The sequence below is a fragment of the Bemisia tabaci genome, chromosome 3 (genome assembly GCF_918797505.1).
Source record: "Bemisia tabaci chromosome 3, PGI_BMITA_v3".
NCBI lineage: Eukaryota > Metazoa > Arthropoda > Insecta > Hemiptera > Aleyrodidae > Bemisia > Bemisia tabaci.
This window is the reverse complement of record NC_092795.1, coordinates 47,261,247-47,287,727: the sequence shown is the minus strand read 5'-3', so window position 1 is coordinate 47,287,727 and position 26,481 is coordinate 47,261,247. Positions and strand designations below refer to the sequence as shown.

The 26,481-nt window shown below is 42.9% G+C and overlaps 1 protein-coding gene across 1 annotated transcript in view; it reads left to right on the top strand.

Annotated features, from left to right (window-relative positions):
- Positions 1-26,481, top strand: part of LOC109030629 (pleckstrin homology domain-containing family A member kramer) — a 173,770-nt gene that overhangs the window by 24,352 nt on the left and 122,937 nt on the right.

Here is a 26,481-nt window from a genome sequence, read left to right as displayed (position 1 = left end):
GGGAATGTAGGTCGAATTTTAACGATGGTCGCGGATGATTCAACTCGTTCTGCATCTCGTCCTTGTGGAAAATATCCCTCGGCGAGGGAGCATCCAACAACGTCCATCGAAATCGATCATCGGTGCGCGACGTAAGCTGCCATTTCGGGTGCCGGTCTCGAGTTGCGCGGGACGGAAACCTGTTTCCTCGCGTCGATCGACGAATTTACAACCGAGATGAAGATCGTAAAGCTGTCGGAAAACTCTTAAAAGCTCGTATCGCACATCCAACCCAAGCTGCCGCGCCAACTTCGGCTTTGCCACGGAGAGACGACGTATCGTAACCGATCTGTACAGAACCGAGCCCTGAGTGAGAATACTTTCCGAGTCAAACTTGGCAGCATTGTATAAGTGTTGCCGGTTTAGGGAACTTTCTGCTGGCGCTCATTAGTATAGAAGCTTCGCCTCGTGGAGACACTGTCAGGGTTGCCACAGTCAGGGAATACTAGGAAAATGTCAGGGAATTTTCAAAAGTCAGGAAAAACCTGAAAATGTCACGGACGATGATGGAATGCCAAGGAAAAATTGTTAATTTACCTTTATTTGCTTTATAGCATGAGTTTCACGGTACAAACAACAGATTTTGCGTGAAAAAATTTTTCAAAATTATGTCTCTTCAAACCGTTTGGCATATCTTCATCAGTCAGGAAATCCATTAAAATGTCATAGAGAATTCAGGGAAATGTACTAAAATGTCATAGAGAAATCAGAAAAATGTCAAGGAATTTCATATTCTAAATTCTGTGGCAACCCTGACTATACTATTCAGGGCGCAAAAATGGCGCCAACCGTGGATGAGAAGGATGCTGTTAAAGGGTGTACCCCAAGCCAAGATGAATGACTAAACTAGCTCCTAGAAAGTTAACTAGTAAAATTAAGTTTGCTCTTTCTCTATATGTATCTTCTCACAAACTATTTGCTTCTCCTCAAAAAAGTGAAACTTTGTAATAAGTCTCAAGTTAGTTTTTCATGCTTCTGCAAAAAAGAAGTCGAGACCGCACTTCTCACTCATCTTGTCCCCCTCTTTTTTATTTTGATTTTTTTTTCTTATCACTGCAGTTAGTTCGACGACATTTTTTTTGAGACGCACATATTTTTCTTGTCTCATTCCTCTTTAAGACCCTCAGTAACTTAAGTAATGAGCTAAAATGTATACGGAATGAAAGTAAACTTAAGAAATTAAGTTTTTTGGGAACGCAAATTGGCTACGGTACGTCGGCGAGCGGCCGAGCGGAGTGGAGAGCTCAAAGGCATTCGGGCAGATCAGCTCAGAGAGCCTCCTCCGGTGAGCAGGCCCCTGGCGGTGGGGGGCTTGGATCGGAATGCGCGGGTATGTGCGGGTGCCCCTGTTTTCTTGCCCCGGCACCCGAGCGCCGTGAGACATAGGCAATCTGCAAGACTCCTGGATAAGGATCGTCCTGTTGACAAATTTCGTAATATAGCCGCCCACGCTTTCGTACACAGTGTTGTACGCGTGGGCGTTTTCAATCTACATCAGTTGATTGCCTCCAATGGTCTTCTTGGTCCAACCACGCAGTAACCGTGGCCCTTCGCCTTCAGGTCAAAAAGTGTAGTTGCCTTCTTGTCTCTTTTCATAATCTTTGTAATTTGCGTAATCTGTAGAAGGAGCGCTTCATCTCATTTTGTACTCAAAATCTGTCCATATCCTCACCGAAAACTTGCATCGATTAAAATACCATGACCCATGAAGTTAGGTAGTACTTAACTGAAGGAAGGCAGAATGTCGTTTGAGGCAGTAAGTTTAATATGAGTATTTTTGAAAGCTTCCTGTCCAATCTAATCAACGTTATCACTAGCTTTGGGTTATTTCCAGGGGTGCAGAATCTCCTCAGCGCCCGGCTGTCGGCTTCCCACATTTTTCTGTCGGCCGTCCGCAAAATTGCCCTCACTTGAAACGTGATGACCTCGTCAAAAAGTTTCCCCTCGACTGACTTATTGCTTATTTCTTTGTTCCGTTCTTTAGGGTCATGTGATTTTTATCAATTTTAACTTCCCAAGCGAAGCTATTTCTCCCGCAAAATCGTTTCCAGTGGAGGTTTCAGTTATTCTTTAGTACCTCCAGTGGAGGTTTCAGTTATTCTTTAGTACCTCCAGTGATTGAACTGCTCATGTGTACATGATAACATTAATTTATAGCCGTATCATTTCGTACGCTCGAAGGTTAGTTGATCTCACGTCAAGACCACAGCCCGAACCCTTTTTTGAAACACGAAGATCACGTTTCAGACCGCTTAAACGCCGTACTACGAGCCAAGTCCGACGCGATGGCATGTCAAATCCTCCTATCAGAGTTGCCGATTCTTCATTCAGTTTTGTTATTTCAGCATTTCTCCCGAAGATATCGCAGCGAGTTCGGCAGCGCTGCTTCCAACTCATGAACCTTTGTCGGTTGCCGCTCGGGTGCCGCAGGTCACCGCGATCAACCCGCGGGAAATGCGTGGCGCGCGCAATCTGGCGGCGCCGCTTCGGAGTCCGGCCCGCGCCCCGGCCAAGGAGGGCCGTTGACCCACGGTTATGGCTTATAGATAACCGCCAGCCGTACCGCGGCGGCGCGGCGCGGTCCTGGATTCCTGGTCGCGCTGCGCCTGCGCAGTGCCCGGTGCGCGGCGCTGCGGCGCAGCCTCCCTGCCTTTGTCGCACCTCTCCTCCGCCCCGCCCCCCGCGTGGACGCTCATTCACCGCCCGGCGCGCCGCGGCGCACGGTGGAGGACCGGCGCCCAAGTTGGGATGTACGATGAAGCTTTTGAACCCCCAAATTATTGTGGTTGGACTCACGTTGGTCTGGAGGGACCCAGTGTGCGTTTCCGACAGGCATCCCAAACCTGCGGTAACAATAGGTTTTAGCTGTGTAGCCCAGTTACGAGGTTGAACCTTCAAATGACTATTCACTTGAGCACATACCTTTCTCCCTAAGATGGAATGAAAAAATTCTATAAGTTTTGTTTTAGCGTCATAGCCTGTGGAATGTATGTATCTGGCCCCGAAGCCTTCTGAAATGTTAATCTGAGGGAAATGTTCTCCTCTTGTACGGTGGTAAAGAAAATACGGGACTTTTATTCGGGTAAGACTAACAAGACAGAGGCGACCCAGTACATCTTTCGAGGGTTGAATATTCATTCTCTGGCACAGATTCTCAGTGGTTTTATTTGTGGGGAAGAGTTGGGTTTATCCTCCTCTTTTTGTCCCGCTATTAATTTAGAAATAATCTTTGGTACTGGTATTTAGAGCGCAAGGAGTGCCAACACGCAGTCTCATGATGCCACAAGCTGCAAATCCAAGCAAGTCGAAAATATCTTTTCTTTCGGTACAAAATAATCAGACGCTGGTGCTTAATTGCTCTCAGTATGGCATGCTCCTGTAAATGACCTAACTGCTAAAGCCTATATTTGGCTCATGTAAAATAGACGAAAGTGAGATTCCAACATGGAGAATTTGAAAAAGCTTTTGAGCTTGATGATGGTAGATTGGAGTTCACTGTGCGGTGGCTTGGCCGTGTAGTGAACCACTCAGTATGAGTGCTGGAGCCTGCGGTTGTACCGTGAACATGAACCATGCCGGTGCCATGTCGCGGCTTGGCTGTCCTGTCACGTGGCGAATTGCAACGAGCTTCTCCGAGATGTTCGCTTGTGATGAGGTACACACGACAGCTGCGGAATCCGAAATTTCGCCGGCCACAAATTGCTCGATGGTGTCAATTCGGAGACAATGTAACCTCTCCTCGCCTTTTCCCTGTAGCTTTAAATCCGGTATGACTTTAAAGCCGCAATAATTGCAAATTCTTGAACGTACGATTGATCCTAAAGTTGACTGAGCAGGTAATTTGTATGAAAACTCAATAACTCTCGTAGCCTGGCTATTCTTAAAAGCACTTATGTCCTTTTCGCTCTGAAAATTATCGTACACATCACATTATTTACACGGAAAAAATTAAATTGCTGATTTATAAATTCAATTACTTAAAAAAGTGACATCAATGTTTCAATGTAGATTTTACAACAAAAAAATGCTACTTTAACCACCCCCGTGGTTAAATTAGCTTAAAATAGTGGTTAAAGTAGCATTTTTTTGTTGTAAAATCTACGTTGAAACGGTGCTGTCACTTTTTTTAGCAATAGAATTGTTAATCAGCAATTTAATTTTTTCCGTGTACGATTAATTAGTTCCTAGCCAGCCAGTGGCTCTTGAAACTTCTCAACCTAGTCGCCTTTTTTGTTACGTTACTTACTCTGGGGACTTTTCCTTTTATTTCTCTGACTTGCATCTATATCAATCCGATGTCGAAGTCTCCGTGTTTTAATGTACATGTCGCGAGGTTAAAGAAAGTTTGGGTATAATCCAGTGGCGTGGCGTGAATTGCGATATATCGATTGTAATGCCATTTAAACCTACAGTAAAGAATAGATTATTAAGGTGTTCGCTGCGAACACCCTGTTTATCGATCCTGTCCATAGGTTTAAATGGCGTAACAATCGATGTATCGCAAAGCACGCCACGCCACTGGTATAATCCGATGGGAAAAGTTCCCGGCCCCGGCATCGGCAGTTCTTGTCAGATCAACTTCGATCCCTCGTATGAAAAGCGATTAATTCTTGTGGGGTGACGCGAAGGAGCCTTTACTTCCGGGACCGTGAACCCCCCAGATAAGAAAAGCGCTAGGAATTAATGTGGAAACTTTTTGGCAGCGATCTTTCTTCTCTGCGGTTGGAGAAACGAAAAAAGGATGCCAAGATACAGCCGAGATAATAAAAAAAATTGCCCCTCCTCGTTACTTTTATTATGAACGTTAAGTCTTTTCTCTTCCAGTATCTTTACGACGCCGAGTTCGGAGGAAAATCTTTTGTAAATCACCCAAAGATTTAATTAAGAAAATTCATCTTTCATCCAAGACAAGCCTCGCCTATACGTGTAAAGAGTGAATGGGCTTTTTGTTCCCGCATGGTGCATGGATATAACTTTTTTTTGAGGGGCCTCGATTTTGTCAGAGGAAGATTTTCAATTAGTATGGTAATTTTGAGGTAACCGAGATGGTTTGAAGGTCAACGTTCGCCCTTCGTAAGGCTTTCAAAATATAGTTATAAGCCCATTTAATCGCAAGATTTCGTAGCAGTCTGCCGTCCGATCACAGATTTTGATCCATTCTTTAACCTTTTAATCTTGGTTTTTCATTTTTCTTCTCCAATAGCAAAAAATTGCACTGCCCCGCAAAGGAAGAACGACATAAGAGCACACAACCGTTGCCAAATTGCCCATATTTTATTAATTTTGGAGCATTTGTATTTCTCCGTGAGTTCTTCACATACATCAGATTTAACGAATCAAATTCGCTGTTGAATAGAAAAAGTGAACAATATTCGATAATTTTGTATTTCATCAGATAAATATTAGCAGCATCTGAAGGTTTACTATGCGTTTTGTCTTCAGCGTGGCAGTGAACTACTGCTTTGAATGTAAAGGTAAAGTCAGAGGATTGCGAAAAGGATGGAAAATACGGATTTAGGTTTCGAGGAGATTTCTCGAGGAAGCTAAGCAAATTTTTTGAAAGGCCCTGAAAAAAGGCACGTTCATAAGTTTATTTTTATAGATGATTTGTAAAAACTACGTGAGTGTTTTTTTTTAGGCATGAGTGTGACAAAAGGAAACATCACTTCTATTTAATTTAAGCTAGTGAACCTTAATCAAAAAGACTTAAGCCAGCTGAAGTTTTGAGCCCTCCCTAGCACTCGGCGTGAATCAAGGAGAGCCTTATGCCTCCTGCAAGTCTTTTTTGACGCCGAAGTCTTTGTGCCCTTCAAACATCCCTCATAGCGCCCCGCCACCCTACATTTTGTATACTTGAAATGTCCTCTAGAGAGAAGTAGAAGCCGTGAATTATTGAAAAAGTCAAGTCCAAGCGAGAAACGATCTTTGAGAGAGGGTTCTGTTTTCGATTACTGTCGCTCGACGCCTCAGCCAAAAATGAAATTCTTGCTCGGCGGTGTGAGCTCAGGAACGCCCTCGCTATCCACCCCCTCGGCACCCCACCCTCCGCCCCCGCCTTTAGCTTTACCCTCTTGTGCCGAGTGAGTCTTAGGCGCTCAACCATGACTTTTCCGCGGTGGCGATGGATGAGGCGCAGGTGCCAAGTTGTCAGTCATGCGGAACTTTGGATACCATCACAAGCAGAGTCACAAGTTTCTTGAATATTTAAAATTAAGTGTTAGTGTTGCAACTATACCTTGATTGCTCACCGAGAAATAGTCAGAATAAAAAATGCATAGAGGAAAACCGGACACCAATTTGACTAAATATTGTAATTCGGAACTATAGTTTCTGGCTCATCTGTAAAAACACTTATGTGCTCAGGGAAACAAATGGTACATACACTGTTTCTAAACTGAGCCAAAATGGACTGAATTCAACGTTTGAACTCTGCTTTTAAATTCAATTTGGCTGAATTCTACGCTTTCGTGTTTTACAGAATTACATGCTTCAAACTATAATCAAACCTTATGAATTTTGAACTACAGCATTTTTCAACTACATGCAGTTAGCACATTCAAAACTGAAACTTGCGTGATCCAATTCATTAAACATTTTGCTTTGTAAAATCCAGGGGTGCAGAAAGTTCACCAGTGTACGCTTTAACCAAGAAAACGCAAATTTTCCCTACACGCCTATTACACAGCACGGTCGAAGTAATTTTGACAAAAATCAGCGCGGTCAAAGTAATTTTGACAAAAATCAGCTCGATCAAAGTAAATTGTGTAAAAGTTAAGCGCGATTCAAGTAATTTCAACAAAAATCAGCGCGATGGAAGTAAATCTGACAAATAATCAACGCTGTCGATGTAATTTTAACAAAAGAATCAGCGCAGCTACTGCCAGAGTGCACACTGCACACCTTGTTTCGTACACCCTGGTGTGAAGTAAGCTGGAATATATTAATCATCATGAAATTCTCCGTCGCTGCGGCAATAACGGATCGGCGTTTTCCCGCCAAAATGAGCGGGTGACGACGTGTCGGCGAGGGCGAGGGAGGGGCGCGTGGATTACTCAACGTCGACGACTCGAGCTTGGGGGTGGAGCTTTTATGGGTTTCGTTACTCCGGCGAGACGCGGCGGGCGCGGCGGCAGGCATGACTCATTCATCGGCGAAAAAACAAGGGTTGGCGAGCACTTGTTAAAATGAGCGGATTACTTACCGGAGCCGATATGATTATAATATTGCGTATTGTCGGAAATGGACCGGGGGTGGCTCTGAAAAAACCAGTGCTGCCATGTTATTATACCGAAGATCGCGGGGCTCCCGGAATTCAATCGGATTGCCCAAAGTTCTGAGAAGAATTCCGATTTTTTCAAAAGTTCCGGGAAATAATTCCGAAGCACGCCCGGACTCAGTTCCGAATATCGTCAAATATGAGGGAAAAAATAATCTTTGATTGATAAAAGTAGTCAAATTGACGAGAAACCCCAACATTCTGGGAAAATTCCGCAATGCTGGAATTTCCGGGAATTTTAGAGATTCCGGGAAAATTTCTTAATTTTTAAAAAATTCCGAAATTTGGAATTAATACCGGGAAATGACAACACTGGAAAAACATCACTGAAGGCTCCTTGTTGCGTTGTTTGTCTTCTTTCAGCAAACAATGTTGTGGGAGTGCTTTGACGAACGAAGCGTGCCCTTTCTCCGAAAGCTTTTTACATGATGTTAATCGGTTGTTTTGAAGCTTTTATAAAAGTACTAAAAATTGTAAACAACTTGAAAATTATCTTACAATCTCTGTGTTTTTTATGAAGAGGAAAAGATCGCACAAAATCCGATGGAACGTTTCGCCAGATGATTCGTTGATAAATTATGGGGAGTTCGAAAATGTCTCTAGCTGTTCATGGAAAGTTTTTCCGTGGCAGCGGAGAATATTGCCGTGCTAAGTAAAAACGCCATATTAACATTTTAGAGTCGCCAAATTTCCTCTAATAAAATGATTGTTCGAAAAGACTATTTTGAATATTTTCTTTCGAAATTTTCAGATAATTTTGATCTTATTCTGCCTAAAATACTCCGCAAAATATTCAAAGATTTTCCAAAAAAATTGTATTTTACAGAGGAAATTTAACAACAACTGATTGCGAACAAATTCTTTGAAAAATTGGAGGGGAAATGTTCACAGATTTGCCTGAAAATCCACTTTATCCAAGGATTTTCGACGACTTCTGTAAGTTCGTACGGCGTTCTCTTCTAGCACTGTAGGAAAGGACTCGGGAGATGTCTAGCGAGTTCCCGGGGCGGTGCAGCACCTCGAAAACCAACAGGGATCAACCTTTGATCGCTGGCAACCCCATTAGAATCGGGAAGAATCTAGCTATCACGTTCCAGTTACTCCGGACTTGACGAATGTTTGTTTTAGCTGTCCGGCTCTATTTTTCCGCGGTCATCAACGACCCGGATAATTATCGGAATGGGGTGCTCTTAATTGCCCCCCGAATGAGAACGCGAGCCCGGGCGGCGGCGCGTTTGAAATTGAAAGCGAGATCCTTTTACACGGCGCGGCGCTTTGACGATCGGCTCGGCCGGCTTCTAATAACTCGGGAAGATGAGTGGCTCCTGCCTCCGGGAACCCGTACTTAGAGGCCATTCCGGCAGTCGGAACTCGAGAGGGTGAAAGATGAAGCGCCTCCCCAAAGTTACGTCAATCTGGTCCAGCCGGGCAGCATCCGCGTCCGGTCGCGTAGACCGCCGCACAGTGGATCGAGTCAATAGGAGAGGTCGGACAAAATTAGGAAACTTTAAACGCCTATACCTTAGTTTATACAAAACTTTGAGGTTCTGAAAGCGGTCCCATTGGTTTTCTCGTGAAATTTTCTGCAGATATACCCCTTGAAATTTAAAATTTGACGATATAAACATCAGTTTTAGTCAAAAATTTTATGTCCGACCTCCCGTATTTTCTCGATCCACTGTGCGCCGCTCGTCCGACGTACGGGCGTATCTCTCTTTCCACGTGAGCCGTGGAAAGTATGGAGTTATACGGATGACAAGGCTCGCGTGAAATCCGAGATACGACCCTACGTCAGAGGAACGACGAGTCTCTGGCCCCGAGATGGATCGCATCGTAATTATCCCTGCCGCTGCTATGTTTTCTAGTTTTTAATGTTGGATATTTTGTCGTCTCTTAGACCAAAGAACGGAACTTCATTTCTACGCTGCGTTAATGCCACTCGCATATTGAATCTTTATCAGACAGTCGATAGGCATTTCGAAGTAAAAACTCACTGATTCACTTGTGAAAATATTAGCAAAATTATAAATGGGAACCGCGTGATCATATTTTTGTGGAAAACCATTCGTTAAATTGTGTGCAGTAAATACATTCCTAGAATGATTCTTGATTCTTTTTTGCAAAAAAGACACTGGTCCAGTTGTTTTGAGGTACGAAATTTTGGTTGGCAAAAAGTGCATAAAGGCAAGAAAATTTCTTCGCTCGGAAATCAGTCTTCAAAAGGGCAAGTAGTTTTTATTTGACCAGACATCTTGGAGTTTCATAATCATAGTTTCATAAGTAGCTCATTCAACTTGAAGTTCTTTTTACTTAATTAGAGAATCGCTTCTTACTCAATCAGTGCTCTGAACGCGATTCCTTTCATTGCAATCTCTACATTTTTCCGAACTAGAAATAATCGAAAAAGTAATAAAACTACTCCTGAACGCCGGCGCCACGATGCGATGCTGCAACCTTCCAAATCTAACAAACCACATGCAGATTATATAGTTTAAACTCGGAGGAATCTCCCCAAGGATCCCTCCCTACATCCAGGATTATCTCGTTCGTTGACGAATACCTGTCGTCTGGTCTGGATCTGGACGCCAGCGCGGCGCACAGTGGATCGAGTCAATCGGAGAGGTCGTTCATGAAATTTTTAACTTAAACTACAAATTTCGATGTTAAATTCGTCACATTTTAAATCTTAAGGGGTGCCTCTGGAAGGAAATTTCACTGAAAAACAATTGAAATTACTTTCAGAACCTCAAAGTTTTGTATGAACAGAGATATAAGCTTTTAAAGTTTCAAAAATTTTGCCCGACCTCCCCCATTGTCTCGTTCCATTGTGCGGCGAAGGTGCTCACGAGAAAAAATACCGGGTATTCGGCCGGGACCAGCGTGCTCCAGAGCCGGAGTCTCTGGAGGCCAGGGGATGGGGGTTCTCCAAGGACGCGAGGCTCGAATGAGCCCCCTCCCCGCGCCCCCTTCACCCCCCTCCCCCTCTCTCGGACAGGATCCACGCTCGGTGAGAATTTGTGAATCGTGATCGGTTCCCACCCCTCATCGTAATCTCCCCCGCCCACTCCTCGACGGTCAGGTGGGGTATTATTCTAGTTTACGAGGATCATTAGATGTAAAGACGTAAACGTTGACTCTCTGAGGAAACGTGTGAGGCGTTTTCGTATTTGTCTCGATTTTATGTCCATTTGAAGAGATATATTGCGATCGGCCGGGCGATCGCTGTTCCTGGTCCTCGGTAGCACACCCAGGTTGTGCGCTCGCTGTCTTGTAGCTGGTGCCGCAGCGGTCTCTGCCAGGAACCCCCCGCTGCTCCATCGTTGATCTCTATCTCGGTTTGGATGTTATAAAGTTTCTACCCCAATTTGACTTCTTTTTCCGCCCGAAAGGAAGCACTACTATTACTTCCTGAATTTACTTACATGTACCGTCGATGGAAATTAGCTATAAATTCCCGACATCACCCCCATATTATCTTCAATCAATGCCAACAAGATTGCTTCCATGGATTTTAAATTATAAATTTATACCACGTACTGTCATTGATGTGCAAGGGAAGAAAATACATTATTTAACAGGGAGGAAAATGTACCGCCTTGTGACGTCGTAGAACCATACATTTTCCAAAAAACCTGGGAAATTTCGAAACGTTCCGGGATTTTGTATTTATTTTCCGTTTTATTTTTTCTGCAGCCTTTCCTCAAATTAAGTTGTCATTTTACCATGCGTTTTGGCCAATTAAGTTATTCTTCATCATACATTTTTCATCGCATGTATTTCATCAGATGAGATTTTGTTCAATTTATAAATCGAGCACATTCTCATTCTTAGTTTTCCGTTCATAAATGAATTTCATAAAAATTCAGACACCTGTAAATTCCTTCTTCATCCATTCTCAATAATTTTGAAGAGCACACAAATTCTGAATCATTTCAAGACAAAAATTGAGGATCCTTGGACAAATCGGCATCACGGGATGAAGGAAGAAGGAGGCATCGGAGTCGGACTTCTTCCTGTTTTCTTCCCTGGCCAGAGGGTGGCAGAACGGTGGATTGTCCGGAGGGCGCGGCGGGGAGGGAGGGGTCCGAGCCGTCGTTGTGTGGCCCTCACCCTCCTCGTCATCGTCAACTTGTTACGATGATGATTTCCACCCCGGGAGAAGTCGCCTTGTCGCGGTCCTACACACCACCACCACCACCAACTCCACCTTCACCCCCAGCCCGTATCTTAATAGTATACTAAGCGTCACCCCTATTCGTGGCGTGCACTTGTTCGCTCGCTGGCGCCCCCTTCCCCAAGCTTATTGTTATTCTGTCGGCACGCTAGCTGGACTTTCTTCGCGCCGAGCCGCTGCGTTCCAAATTGAGTAAGGCATAGACGAGGATTGCCAGGGATTGGGCGGATTTGATCTGCTCTAATCTAACTGCATTTCTCATTGCGTAATTTCCTACTTTTTTTATTTTTTTTTTTTAAATTTTCATTATAGGATAACAAAACAACACTCCCGGAGCTTCAATTGAAACTTAATTTGAATTTTCCTTACAGTGTGAAGAAAGCCCTCAAAAAATTTAGAAGTAGATTATTGCCTTGATTTCTAGTTGAAAAATAAAACAAGGAAATTAGACAACGTATGCTGGAGTGGCGTGGCGTGCTTTGCGATATATCGATTGATACGCCGTTCAAACCTATGAAAAAAGATCGATTATCAGGGTGTTCGCAGCGAACACCCCGATAATCGATTCTTTACCATAGCTTCAAACGGCGAGATATCGATAATCGACCATTCACGCCACGCCACTGGTATGCTGTAGTTAATGCCGTCCAATGAAGGACTACATTTTGCAATTAGGAACTGTCTCTGAATCAGTTTAGAAACACCGTACGTACCATTAGTTTCCCTCTGCATCTGTTTTTACAGACGAGCCGGAAGTTGTAGTTCGTAATTGCAAAATGCAAGCCAGAAATTTTAGTTCCTGATCGCGAATTGTAAGCCAGACATTGTACTTCCTAATTGCGAAATGTGGTCCAATTTGTAAAGTATCGTTCTAAAGGCGAACTTTTTCAGCGCCCACAGTATTTGTACTGGTAAGACAACCTGCATTATAATTCCATCAAGTCGCAGATTTATAACAAATATTAACATGAAAGTAGGATATTTTTAACAAAAAGATATTCAGTTTCGAAAGGGGGTGTAAAGTTGTACCAGTAGACCATGAAAATAAGATTCCCATCGGATATACATATTGCCAGTAAAAAAATAATTTTGCTCCCGTTGATAAAAATTGCCAAAATGTGTATTTTGGGAAATCAATGCTATCCTTTTCACATTCATAATGACGTTTGTGCGTAGTTTATTTATTTATACTTTTCTTACTGTTTTGGTGAGTTTTGGAACAACACTGGCGCCAAAAATACTATTTAAAAACATAAATCTCAAATAGACGCATTTAGTGGTGACGTCACGGAGCGATATTGTTGGCTCGATATCTCGAAAGTCGAAATGTGCCCCAACAAACAAACATAACCTCCAAAATGAACAATTGATGAAAGAATGCTAAAACTAGCCCAAAACTGAAACATTAATCCATGAGACCGTAAAATTATGAAAGCTAGTTATTTTCCAAAACGTTTGAGACCACATACACACGGATTGATAATATAATAAGCTCGTGACATAGTACTTAGTCTTCGGACGAACGTTGAGTTCGTTTGTTGGGGCACATTTCGACTTTCGAGATATTGAAATTAAATCGAGATGTGACGTCACACTAAATGCGTCTATACGGAACAGCTAAGGCTCTCATTGCGTACAAATTTTCCTCTCATAGTTCTTGCTTCACGGAACGTGGAAACATAACCTAGGCAGACCACAGCCGAGGATTTTCCTCGCTGTGTGCGGCGTGTTGATTTTCACACGTATGTTTTGATTTTATTTTGACCGGCTCGAGGCGAGGGTTAGGTAATGGTAAAGCCCAGCCGGTGAAATACTATGTGAGGGTATTTAAAGCGAGGATAAATCTCGTTAGAGAAGCTCTGAACGCGGCGCACAGTGGATCGAGTCAATGGGAGAGGTCGGACAAAATTTGGAAACTTTAAACGCTTGCAACTCCGTTTATACAAACCTTTGAAGTTCTTAAAGTAGTTCCATTGGTTTTGTCGTAAAATTTGCTGCTTAGAGCTCCCTTTTAAATTTAAAATATGACGATACCTATGAACATCTAAAGCAGTTTTAGTCAAAAATTTCATGTCCGACCTCTCAAATTGACTCGATGCATTGTGCGGCGGCCGGCGTGTGGCGTGGCGGGGGTGGAGGGAGGCGCGAAGCCGTGTAAGTGGAGGTGCGAGGAACCGAGGATGGTGACCTTGGTTAGTGATTCGCCAAAGCTCGACCACTGACCGAACAGATTTTAGTTCCGCCGAGTTTTTCCGTCGATGATAACTTGTCATAAGAGAAGAATCCGATAAATACTATGCGCTCTGCCATGCTAAGAAAAGACGCTGTATGAGCCTTCAGACGTTGCCAAATTTTCTTTGACGAAAGACGAATTCTCAGGGAAATCATTGAACATTTTTCGGAGTATTTTACGCACAGTCTGATCTAAACCATCCAAAAATTTCAAAATAAAATACTCATAATTCTTCTTTAAGATGAAAATTTAATTAATTTTAACAGATCTTGAATGTAGATACGGCGGTGTTTTCTTTTTTTTCTTTTTTTTTCCTTTTCATTTCTACGGATTACGGAAGCTCCCCGGCAGAGAAAGTACAAAAGTTGAGACTTGGAAGCCATGCTGTGACGTTTCATGACGTCACTGGACGATAAAGTTTCCTATTTCAGGAAGACCACAAAACTGACTATATTGACTCCGTGGATTGGAAGTAATCTTGCGTTTTAACACCAAATAAAACACAGCGCAAAACTCCATCGCATAGTCGTAAAACTTGCTAGTTTGGACGATCTTCGCCCGGCAAGTGCCGCCTGTATTTTCCTCGTGAATGTATCGGGACTAAGTCTAATGGTTGGCTTTCCGGAGGTTGGAATGAGAAAACTTCCGTGATTAAAAAATAAGAATGGAGGGAAGACTTAGTCGCCAGTGCACATTCAAATTTATTTTTTCCAGTGCGGGACGGTTTGTCTATATAGCCCGTAAGTTTTTTTTTAAATGCATCTAATCACGATTTATCCCTCATTTATTATCGATAGTAAAAATTATTTACATCAGTATTTTTGATTTTTATCCGTTTCTCCAGTCGTGCTTAGCAGGAACCCCCGTCTCAGAAAACAGAACGGGTCGGGTAACTTTCTTTAGTTACAATGAAGCGGGTGAATGGATATGCAAGTCGTGTTGTGGGAAGATGAAACATCGGAACAGTGGTCTGTTTCCGGTAATGGTAATGAGCCGCCCAATTAAGCATCGGAACTCTGAGAGTAGGGGCGCATGGGCAATGGGCATGGCGCTTGCCCCGTGCCATTCATTCCGTAACGCCGTAACGCCGTAACGCCATGCCGGCCCCGGCGATACGCATTGCCATCGGCCACTACCACGCGCAATTAGCCGATGAGTCGAAAATCTTGATTACAATGCGCGGCGCCCCGTGAAAAGCGAACGCCACGCCGCACAATGGAACGAGTCCATTGGAGAATTCGGGGAAAATTTGGAAAATTTAAAAGCTTATAACTCCGTGTATACACAACTTTGAGGTGCTTAAAGTGGTTTCATTGGTTTCCTCATGTTTCTTCTTGAAGTCACCCTCAAAATTCAAAATGTGACGAAATAAACATCAAAATTTCCAATTTTAATAAAAAATGTCCTGTCCAACCTCTCTCATTGACTCAATCCACTGTGCGCCATGCCGCGCGATGAATTCGATGGACCGACCTGCTGAATATAAGACTCGGTTTGTTGCGCGTGTCACAGAATCGAGTTATGTGGATTAAATTGGCAATAATTAGGTATAAATTGCAGTTTTCTGAACGAGAGAACATAGGTAATTGCGCAATTCAATGTTACAAAAATTTCCATTCTTGAATTGAATTTATTTTTATGCGAAAAAAATTAAGAGCAATCAACCGTAAGTTTCGCCGATTTCGTTTTCGGATTGCATGCAAAAATCAGAAACATTTTTGACGTAAATTCCTCGGTCATAGTAGAACCCCACAGAAAAATCCCAAACATAGTTCAGTTTAGGTCAATTTTCAATCATTTTTATGATGCCACTTTTCTTCCTGTTGAAAGGTACGAAGTAATGAGCTGTGTTCGAACCTTAAGTGATCTTTAAGATAGTTGTCCCCTAGCAAGAAAATTGGTGTTTTTCGGTAAATACGTGGCAACGGATTCCGTGGTCAATTTAAGTTGAAAAAAAACTCCGGAAAAATGTTGACAACGCACATTATGCGTATGGTTTCCGGAAAAATACCACGGATCAAATTAACGATGAAGTATAGAAGGAATCTTAGAATACATTACCGCGGTAGGTGAATATTTATCGTTTTCTTTGCAGTCTGTAATTGTTTTATTCATTGGATAGTTTTTCATTGTTTTAATTTTAATATTACTGTTTTTTGTTGCAGGTCAGTACCTCATATTCAGCTCGGATACCGACATTTTTGGGAAAACGATAATCGTAATTCTGCGTAGAGGTATTTGAACTTTCGTTATTTTATTCTTTCTTCATTCAATAAAGTCGCATGTTGCACGGACCATACATGAGATATGATGGTCATACCATGTAGAGCACTAGAAGAGAAAAGAGGACACAAATTCGTCATTGCGCCATTAAACGAGGAAACTTCTGCATCGCGCATAAAATGTGTTCGTAAAAAAATCGCCTTCATTTTTGGACGATACCACACCGCGTTACAGTTACGTTCGAATAGTTGTATCCTGCGAAGTCGAACCACGAATGCGGTATATGTATAAGCGAACTGCACTGTGCTGCGACGTAGAGGTATGGTAGAAAATAAGCTAAAACTGAAGGCTGTCAAGCAATATCAAACAATTCAATTGAAATCAATAAATCAGTGGATAAATAAATTAATAAGACCAGAGAATAAATGAAACAGGCAATAAGTAATACATTCAGGAAAAAAATTTGAACATACCTATACACAACAGACAGTGCAATTCCGGAAGAAGTTTTAGATATGTGCATTATTCATCGGAAGATTTATGAATATTTTACATTCCTTGAAGGATGTTTGAGTATCTCTATTTAACTTTTTTAGGATTTTTGTACTATTTTAGGAGATTTTAAGTGAAATGAATCTTTGCAAGAGTGGAATGGATAATTAGGGTTCCATTGAAATACAGAGGTGCAGAAAGTTCGATGAAGCCGATCATTAGCTGCAATTCGCCGATTTGGCCCCTCCTTACGCCTAGCCTCTACGACGTATTGCCAAATTTTTCCGTCAAAATTTGCAATTTGCCGCTCTGTTTTTTCAAGAGTTGACCCAAAAACTCAAGCTCACTTCCCGTTTGAACCTTACCTCAAGATTTGCCTCGCGTTTACCGCAATCGCAAGATCGGCTCGCGGGTCTTTCTATGTCAAATCAGACCAAAAATCGGCAATTTTTGACCTGACCCCCTCAGAATTGAATGAAATTTGGCACACTCGTTCTTTTCACTGACCTGAGTTGAAAAACCTCAATTTTAATTTTTTTGGATGCCTCGTTTAAGTTTTAAAGTTCGGGAGTTGACAGACATCAACACCTTTAAGCGTTTCTAACTCACTGGAAAAAAAAAAAAAAAAAAAAAAAAACACATTGGATCTAGAGTCCAGACTCTTGAAAACATTGAAAAGAAAAAGGACTCTTGATTCAATCAGATTTAAGCTTAATTCAAAAGAAAATCCGCTCAAATTAAGAGGCTTGGTTCTTGATTTAAGCTTAAATCTGATTGAATCAAGAGTAATTTTGCTTGTCGATGTTTTTAAGAGTCTGGACTCTAGATCCAATGTGGTTTTTTTTCCAGAACGGAGGATTCAAGCCGAACCGTTCCGGTATCAGTGAACGGTGCACCCCTGTATCGAAATAATCCATACCAATAACTTCCGTACACACACCTCTTTCATTCAAGGAAGCTCGTCGAGGAACAACTGAAAGTTCGACTGCGGAGGGCGGATCGCGAGCTTTGAACGGCGAGAGGTACGAGCTTAAGACTGAACTTTTCATCGGCGAAGCAATTAGCGATGAGGATCGGACTCGCCTCTTCATTTCCTGGATCGGGAATCGGGATCGCCGTCGCACACTGGATCGCGTCACTAAGAGAAGTCGGACAAAATCTGGAAGCTTTGAAAGCTCATTCTCTGGGGAAAAAAACACAAGAGTCCAGACTCTTAAAAACATCGACAAGAAAGATTCAATCGGATTTTTGCTTGGATCAAGAACGAAGCCTCTTAATTTGAGCGGATTTCCTTTTGATTTAAGCTTAAATCTGATTTAATCAAGAGTCCTTTTTCTTGTCAATGTTTTCAAGAGTCTGGACTCCAGATCCAGTGTGTTTTTTTCCAGTGTATTTTTAAGAAATGTGAAACAAACTAGTTTAACAGTGGTTTCCTTGGGTTTTTCGTGAAATTTCCTTTCTAAAACACCCATTGAGTTTGAATTTGTGACAAAGTAAACATCAAAATTTAAAATTTGAGCCGAAAATGTCATTTCCGACTTTCTTTTTCAGTTCGATCCACTGTGCGTCGCCGTGTCACGCCGGAGCCGGAGCTTAGCGGGTTCGATGGACCGGCACGCTCTCCGCGCCGCGCGGCAGCCGTATCATTATTCACCCCGTTATCAGTAATTATAGAGAGCCACCGACACCATTTAGTTTTATTTATTTAGACTCCCGCCGACCGTAATCAGAGTACTATCGATCAGTTATGAAGCCCCGAGATTCCGGGGAAATCGTGCGAACGCTCGTGAAAACTCCGGAAAAGCTTGTAGTTCCGGGTCTGGGAAGTTGTGGGAAAAGGGAATATCGAGCCGAGCCTCGGGGCTGATCGATTTTTCTAATTTTAGGGTTCACTGGAAAAAACAACACATTGGATCTAGAGTCCAGACTCTTGAAAACATTGACAAGAAAATGGACTCTTGATTCAATCAGATTTAAGGTTAAGTCAAAGGAAATCCGCTCAAATTAAGAGGCTTGTTGTTGATTTAAGCCTAAATCTGATCGAATCAAGAGTATTTTTTCTTGTCGATGTTTTTAAGAGTCTGGACTCTAGATCCAATGTGTTTTTTTCCGGTGGTGGAGAAAATTATTGCCGTTTGGCACAGAGCAGATGTTAAACGTGTATAATTTCTTATATTTTTCCAAAACCGCTGAAAAAGTCGCGTATATTTTGAATATTCAAGGAAATTTACCTAAAATTGTTTCGTGAATCAACACTGGTCAAAACGGACACCAAGCGCACAACTATTCGAACTCAAGCAATATCACGCAAAAATGAAGGGAAATATTAGATTTTTCGCTTAGGTATCTTCATTTTGCTTACTAATGTTCATTAATGCAGGTATTATGCCCGCGTTGTTAAAGTCGGAAATCAGGCGCGCAACTATTCGAACTTCGGAGTAGGTATGTGGTATCACACAAAAATGAAGGAAAATCTTAGCTTTTCACCTGTCTCCAATTCCTGACACTTGTGAATGCCGAGATATTCATGCAAAAAATGCTTACTCTTTATTATAAATTCATAAAGTAAAGCGTAACGTATAACGCTTGAGGCGAGAAGCGCTTCGAGGGGGGGGGGGGGGGGGGAGGTTGGACTGCGAAGCGGTCAGGAGGCGTAACCCCTAGTTAGTATTATACACCGGGACCTCCTGATTCTATGCTTTTCCTCGCTAAGGAGCGTTGGCTGGATATTCTTACTAATTCTGTAAAACTTTCAACATGGCTAACAAAAGGTGAAAATTCGAATCCAACAGCAGCGCACTGCGTAGTCCACGAACCGCGTGCCGGAGGTTCTTCGTTCCTCATCATCTATCTCCTCCGACAGATTACTACAAGTATGTGTAAGTGCGGGGTCTATTGTTTCCCGTCGTTATAGCTCCCCCGATGCCCCCCTTAGGGTTCGGGGCATTAGTCTTTTGTTTCACTTTTGGCCCATCGACAGACCGAAACCTCCGCCCTTCATCGACCCCCCCCCCCTTATCCCCCAGTGCAGCCCCCCCCTTTTCCTCTCGGACCGAGCGGCTAAAGCTCCGGTTGCGGTTTTCTCGTTCGGTGGAAATTACTCCGACGATGGGTTGCCAAATCGAACTGTTCGGACCGGAAACTTTGGACTTAATTTTCTCGAAAATCCATTTCTCATGCCTTTTTTCGACGACATCCTTACGTGACAGGGATCAAATGGATCAGGGCCGGATTGAGGGGGTGGCCACATGGTCCGCGGCCTATGGCGGCAAATTTAGGGGGCGGCAAATTTTGCAATTTTTTTAAATGTAGGTATAAAAAAAAATCGGATTCAGAAAATAAAATATCAATAAGAAAAGGAAACAAAATATCTTTTTCCTGAAAGTATATTAATTTCTAATGTTGTCGTTTTTCGGTGATACAAGAGACACCTAATTAGTCGAGTTACGAGAGGAACGCGGCCCCATGGCGGCAAATTTTGCAATTTTTTTTATTAAATGTAGGTATAGAAAAAAATCGGATTCAGAAAAAAAATCATCAATAAGAAAAGGAAACAAAATCTCTTTTTCCTGAGAGTATATTAATTTCTAATTTTGTCATTTTTCGGTAATACAAGAGATACCTAATTAGTAGAGTTAAGAGAAGAACTTAACACGCAATTTTGCCTGGAGCTCAGCACAGAGAGGAATGATGACTGAGATGATGATTGAGATGAAAAGGACAAGCCTTCGGCGCGGCGCGGCGGTCAGCAGGTAACACATATTAGCGCCTACAAGACTGCATGAATACTTCACGCATCGCGCCAAACACATTGCGGTCACGCGGTCAGGAGGAGCGGTTGGCGTGAAACGCATAGCGCCTACAAGACTGCAGGAATACTTCACGCATTGCGCCAAACACAGTGCGATCAGCGTGAAACGCATAGTGCCTACAAGACTGCGTGAATACTTCACGCATTGCGTCAAACACAGTGCGGTCTGCGAGGCGCGGCGGAGCGGCGGTGGATGTTAAAATTATTAAACCACATTTATGTTTGTTCTTTCATAATATTTTGGTTCAGTTCTTATAAATGGAGGATCTTGTCCACGCAGAGATAGGTTTACGGAACTTAACTTTTGTATCAAGTTCCGTGAAATTTTGCTGGTAGTGTTGACAGGGCTTTCGCCAAAAAATGTATCCAACACGAGTAGGTAAACGTGCCTTATGCACCCTTCCCCTCCGGCACGCTCACTTGATGGTTTTTATTGATGTTTCAAAACGAATGAGAAGGGAGCGGCAAAATACAGGCGGCCCATGGGCGGCAAGTGGGTAAATCCGGCCCTGAAATTGATTAAAACTTTCAAGTCCCTAATCACAAAATTTAGTCCACTTTATAAAATAAAAACCACGATCAAAAGTATTTCCAAGTTCTTTCAAAAATATTTATTTGCAGTCCCCCAGGGTTTCAGCTACGTTACGTAATATTACAACTACGCATGTTTACGTAGTGAGGCGTAAGTTAATCGCAAATACCTCACGTCAGCAAAAAATGAATAAATGAAAACTGCGATTAATAAAAAAACAAATTTTAAAAAGAAACAAGAAGATCTCTCGTCGGTTTTTCCAGGTCTCACCGCGATTAGAGTCCCTTTATACCCAGAGTTAAGACAACTCGATTATCAGCTGACTGGCAGCCGGCCTTGGCTGGCCATGGAGGCCGAAACGAGTGCACCCAAACGAACGATATTGAGGGATAAGGATCAGGAATCCTGCGATGTCTGTCACACAAAAACAACAACATCAACAAATTGATCAATTAAAAAGAAAATGAGATTGGTTTGTGAATAATTTCTTAATCTATTTTCATTTTGGACCGATGGAAATGACAATTTACTCTTGATAAACCACAATTAGGTAATATTTTCATTATTCTTGTTCACATTCGAGGTACCGCCATCTTGGTGCACTCGTTTCGGCCTCCATGAGCGAGAACCATCAGAATTGGATTTTTTTTAGGCCACTTTCAGCCCAACCAGAGCCCAACCAAAAGCGAGTTGTCTTAACTCTGGGTATAAAGGGACTCTAACCGCGATCCTGGCTCAACGACGCTGACAACTCGTAATCTGGCGCTATTGAGATCCGCGTCCCTCGACTCATTGTTGCCGAATATAATAATTGCAGTTATTAGGCCCGTAAATCAGGCGGTCAAACGATTTATGGCCGAGCTCACAGTCGAAAATGAATAGTTTTTCGGAGAGAAGTGACTGCCGCCGCTGCAGTGCTGCATCCGCGGTCCGTAGGCCTGGCTCGGACCCGCTGACTCCAACGAGGCGGCCATCCTCCGTCCTCGTCGCTTGGGTGGTCCAGCCGCCATCCCCGCAGCCGAGGGACGCACTTCACTTTTCTTTTTCTTTTTCACTTTCCTCGATGCATGCATCATCACGGATTCATTACCATGCGCCGCTCACATTCCTCCGGTTTTCCACCAGGATGCTCTATTCTGTCCTGCTGAGGAAGAACGCCTTATGAACCATCAGGCCTAGCCAAAAGCACACTGGAAAAAAAAAAACACATTGGATCTAGAGTCCAGACTCTTGAAAACATTGACAAGAAAAAGGACTCCTGATTCAATCAGATTTCAGCTTAAATCAAAAGGAAATCCGCTCAATTAAGAGGCTCGGTTCTTCTTTGATTTAAGCTTAGATCTGATTGAATCAAGAGTATGTTTTCTTGTCGATGTTTTTAAGAGTCTGGCCTCTAGATCCAATGCGTTTTTCTTTCCAGTGCAATAAATTTCAGGAAAATTTGTCAATATTTCTCTTCCGTTTTTTCGAGCATTTTGTTCAAAATTTTATCTAAGAATCTGACAATTTCCGGGAAAGAACTGATAACTTTCTTCAAAAATAGATATTATCTGAGAGGAAATTCGGCAACATTCGAATGCACGTAAGCGTGTTTCCTTAGCACGGCAGTATCCCGCGTAGCCTCCTCTGTTCCAGAGTGGCAAGGTCTTGATGAGAAGTTGGAAACCCGAAAATGTCAGGAAATTTTACCCTGTGAAAAATTTTGGAGTGAGGAGTGGAGTCTATTCAGCGCCCAAAAACCCCGAGTGACATGACGTCGCTCCTCTGACGTAAGGGCGTATCTAGATTTTTGCATGGGCCTTAGAAAGCATAGAGTCATACGGAGCACAGAGGTCACGTAGAAATCGAGATGCGCCCTTACGTCAGAGGAGCGACGATGAGTGCGGAACGGAATCAGTGCTCCTAACGGAGTGACTTACACTATTACGGAGCGGAATCTACTATTTTTGCGGAGTGTAATATGCTTTGAATACCTTTTGAATGACATATCGATGGTGAAACTGCAGAAATGCGTATTTCCGTTTGCGGCGTTGTGGACTCCTTGTCATACTTCATTTCTTACGTGGCACACTACTGAACGTCATTTCTTGAAAACCTCGGTAATGTTTCTTTTCGGTCCTTCTTTTATAAGTTTGTGCAGTTTCACCGTCAATATGTGAATCTTTAGATCATCAGAATAATAGAGAAGTTCTCATACAGGTAATATTCAACATCAGGAACGCTTTCAGAATTGAAAATTTTAAATTTGCTCCAAAAAAACGGCTAAAAGGTGAAAAAAATCGATAGTCATATCAGGAACTCGGCAGAGTTAGATACATAGTTTTTCCTCAAGAAAATCGGGGGAAGTGGCAGAAAACCTCGGTTCCTCATCAGGGAATAAGCTAAAAATTGGGAAAATCAGGAAAAAATCAGAATGAGCATGGTTGAGAATTCTTGACATACCATGGTGTTACCGTAACCCCAATCTGCAACCATTAAGGAAATCCACGGCTCTAGCTTCAAAAGTCTTAAGAATGATGTTTTCGTAACTCCTCAGGGTTCGATCTAAATGCTATTGTTTTAATGGAAGTTTATTTTTCTCTTCAAATGCATTTACCACTGAAATACTGTTTGGATTTGAAGAAAAGGGGAGAAAAATGCAAATCAACGTCTCAAGAGGCCTGTCAATAGTTCCTCCCAGTTTCTAAAAGGCCACTTCCAGTAGGAGCGTTTCCTTTTTAGATCGGTGACTTATTTGGACCCAATCTGGTGTGCAGTATTCATGCTGAGCACGGAATAATTGCATACGATATCAGGAGAAACCGGCAGAGGTTGCGATCGCCTGTTCCGACTCAAGAGGCGAGCCTTGTGACCTATGAGCCCCCTCCCACAACCAATCGAAGGCGGGGGCGGGGAGGGGGTTTGCAAAGTTGCACTCCAAGCTCGACTCATGAGTGTGTTGCAAGTTGCATGTTCAGGCAAGGTTGCCTCGTGGTTCAAAACTTTGAGAGAAATGAACTGAAAAATCCTGTTTCAGTTTTGGCTAAGTCCATAATTACATTTGATCGAATCTGGAATATTCGTGGACTTCGGCTGCTGATGACCAGTTTTATTTTCCAAAAATTCTCCAAGTTTTTAAAGATAATTCGGTGATTTATGGGTCATGTCATGTAATGAAGTGATCTTTGCAACTATCTTGCACCTCTGGGTTTACTGCCCCGACTGGAGGAGTGAAAGTGATTTTTCAACCAAAGCTTGATCCACGCTTGTCCGCACCCATCTTATCCACGCCCGGAGCGCAGGAAGTTTTTGAGAGTCTGTTTTCAGTTTTCTATCCCTTTGGGCCCTGAAAGCTCCATGGCCTAACCTCAAAATTACCGATAAGTCCGGTTCTCTCCCCATATAATCTCTTACGCAAGGTCAATGAAACGAACTTATTTTTTGAAAAGTTTTTCCTCTGAACCTCGCTCCCATCTCCCATCTTCTCTCCCTCTATATTTTGTTACGCGTAAGCCAATCACCGGGCCGCACTAGATTCCGTAGCGGTCAGTGGCGTGGCGTAAATTGCGATGTATCGATTGTTTTGCCATTCAAACCTATGGTAAAGAATCGATTATTAAGGTGTTCGCTGCGAACACCCTGTTTATCGATCCTTTTCCGTAGATTTAAATGGCATAACAATCGATATATCGCAATTCACGCCACGCCACTGGTAGCGGTCGGGCAACATGGTCGGGAATCGGGGTAAGCTACGAGCAAGGTTGCCATTTCTACGATAAAATTAGAGATTCTATGTGTTTAAATTGAGACGAATCCCGATTTTTCAGCTCTATCTGGCAACAATGGCAACGAGCCCTGACTCGCCGGCTGTGTCGTTTGTGGGTTTTTATGAAGCTTTTTGTCGACTCGCACGATTTCACCCGCCCGGCGCTCGAGTGCACCGAGAGAACCTGTCCGCAATCCCATTCTCCCGGAGAGAGTCATACGTTTCAGTGAAAGAATCATTGAAAAGTTGCCCCGAAAATTGCTCGTTAAGTACCCGCCATGAACCGCGCCGAGCACCCGCTGACGAGGGCGCGACGTTGCAATACCCCTGGCTGGGTGTACTATGACACGATGGGTTCGGCGGAGAAATAGTCGATTTTTTGCACCATGTTGCACCGCGGCTCACTGTGTAAGCGTTGTTACATTTTGGCGGGAAAGTTGAGTCCTAACAGGTTGCCACTGGTGCTTGAATCACGATTGTCCGACCGGTGCTGTAATCGTATAGTTTCATGCTTTCAATTAATTATTGAAGCCCCCGGTGAATGCATGATGTAAGTAAGTAAGATTTAGAACTAGGTCGAAATGTGAAAACTGTATCGAGCTTCGTGGTTCGTGAAAATTTTGAACTGATGTTAGCTGGGAGCTGAGAACTGAGCTTTTGAGGCCAATTTCTTTGGCTGGGCTCACGGCGAAAAATTTTTTTATCGAAATCATCAGTTGAATCATCGAATGGTGAAATCATGAATCGAAATCATCATATGTTTCAACAATGTTACAAATCTCGTTCACTCACTAGAGACTTCAATGGGCTGCAATAAACAAAAATGAACCGAGCCAAATGTTGGAAAACAATAAGTTTTGAGCTTATTCAATCGATGGGCTGGAGTTCAAAATTCGTAAGGGGGAATCCGCTTCATTCCAATAAAATCATTTTTAAGACGCCGCGCTCGATTGAGGGGGTGAGGAAGGGGAGTGAGAAGAGTAAGAAGCGCTTCGGGGGCGGAGTCCCCTAGTTATAAATAAAATATGTTGGATTTAAATATTCACGGAAAAAAAACTCCGGCCGTGGAAGCCGTACTTTACTTAGGGCTATTAAGACATACCGTCCGCGTTTCGGGCTCAGAAGCCGAAAGTTCCAGGCGTAGCACCCGTAACAATCTGAGCTACGGCTCCAGCACCCGGAACTTCCAGCCTCTGAATCCGGAACGGACGGTAGGTATGTCTTTATAGCCCGTAACTTTTTTCCGTGTTTCAAATGGAGTTTTTCTCTCTGTAATTGATAGTCCTCGGTTTTAAATCTTTCTGGCGGAGGTATCGAAAACATTCCGTTATTACTTCATGAGTAATATCTTCTCTGTGTGGTCATGTAATCAAGAAAAATGCCGAGGATTTCATCTCAATTCCGTTCGGCAACTTCATTTATATATTCTTGAGCTGCCTTAAGTGCCTACCTACGATTCTTTCCCCTGCGCAACAAGGAGATAAATACCTGTCAAGTATTTTCCTTGAATGAATTTCTTTTCGGCAACGCAAAGTCACGCGGGACCCCGCTCGGAAACGTGTCCCGACCGAATTCCTCGAGGATTACTCACCGCCCCGCCCCCCGCCCCCTCCCTACTTAGTCCTTTTTTTCCAGGTTAGAGGTATGTCCCGAGGGAGGATCGTACCGAGGTCTCAATTTGAGGCCCATAGCTCAAGGATTACGACCGTGTTTTGAGGGTAATTACATGATGTACGTATGGAATCAAATCCTTTCAGTCTGAAGCATGCCCGAATGTTGCATCATATATTACTCACCCAAGGGCAGGGAGGATCTTTTCATGCGCGTGTTAATACAAAAATGAAAAGATCAACCGTTGTGAAGTAGTCTAGCAAATAGATTGTAAAGACCTAAGCTGCCAAATCTATAATGTCATTCTGGATTCAGTCTATTAAAAGAGAAGACTTGCACCGAGTT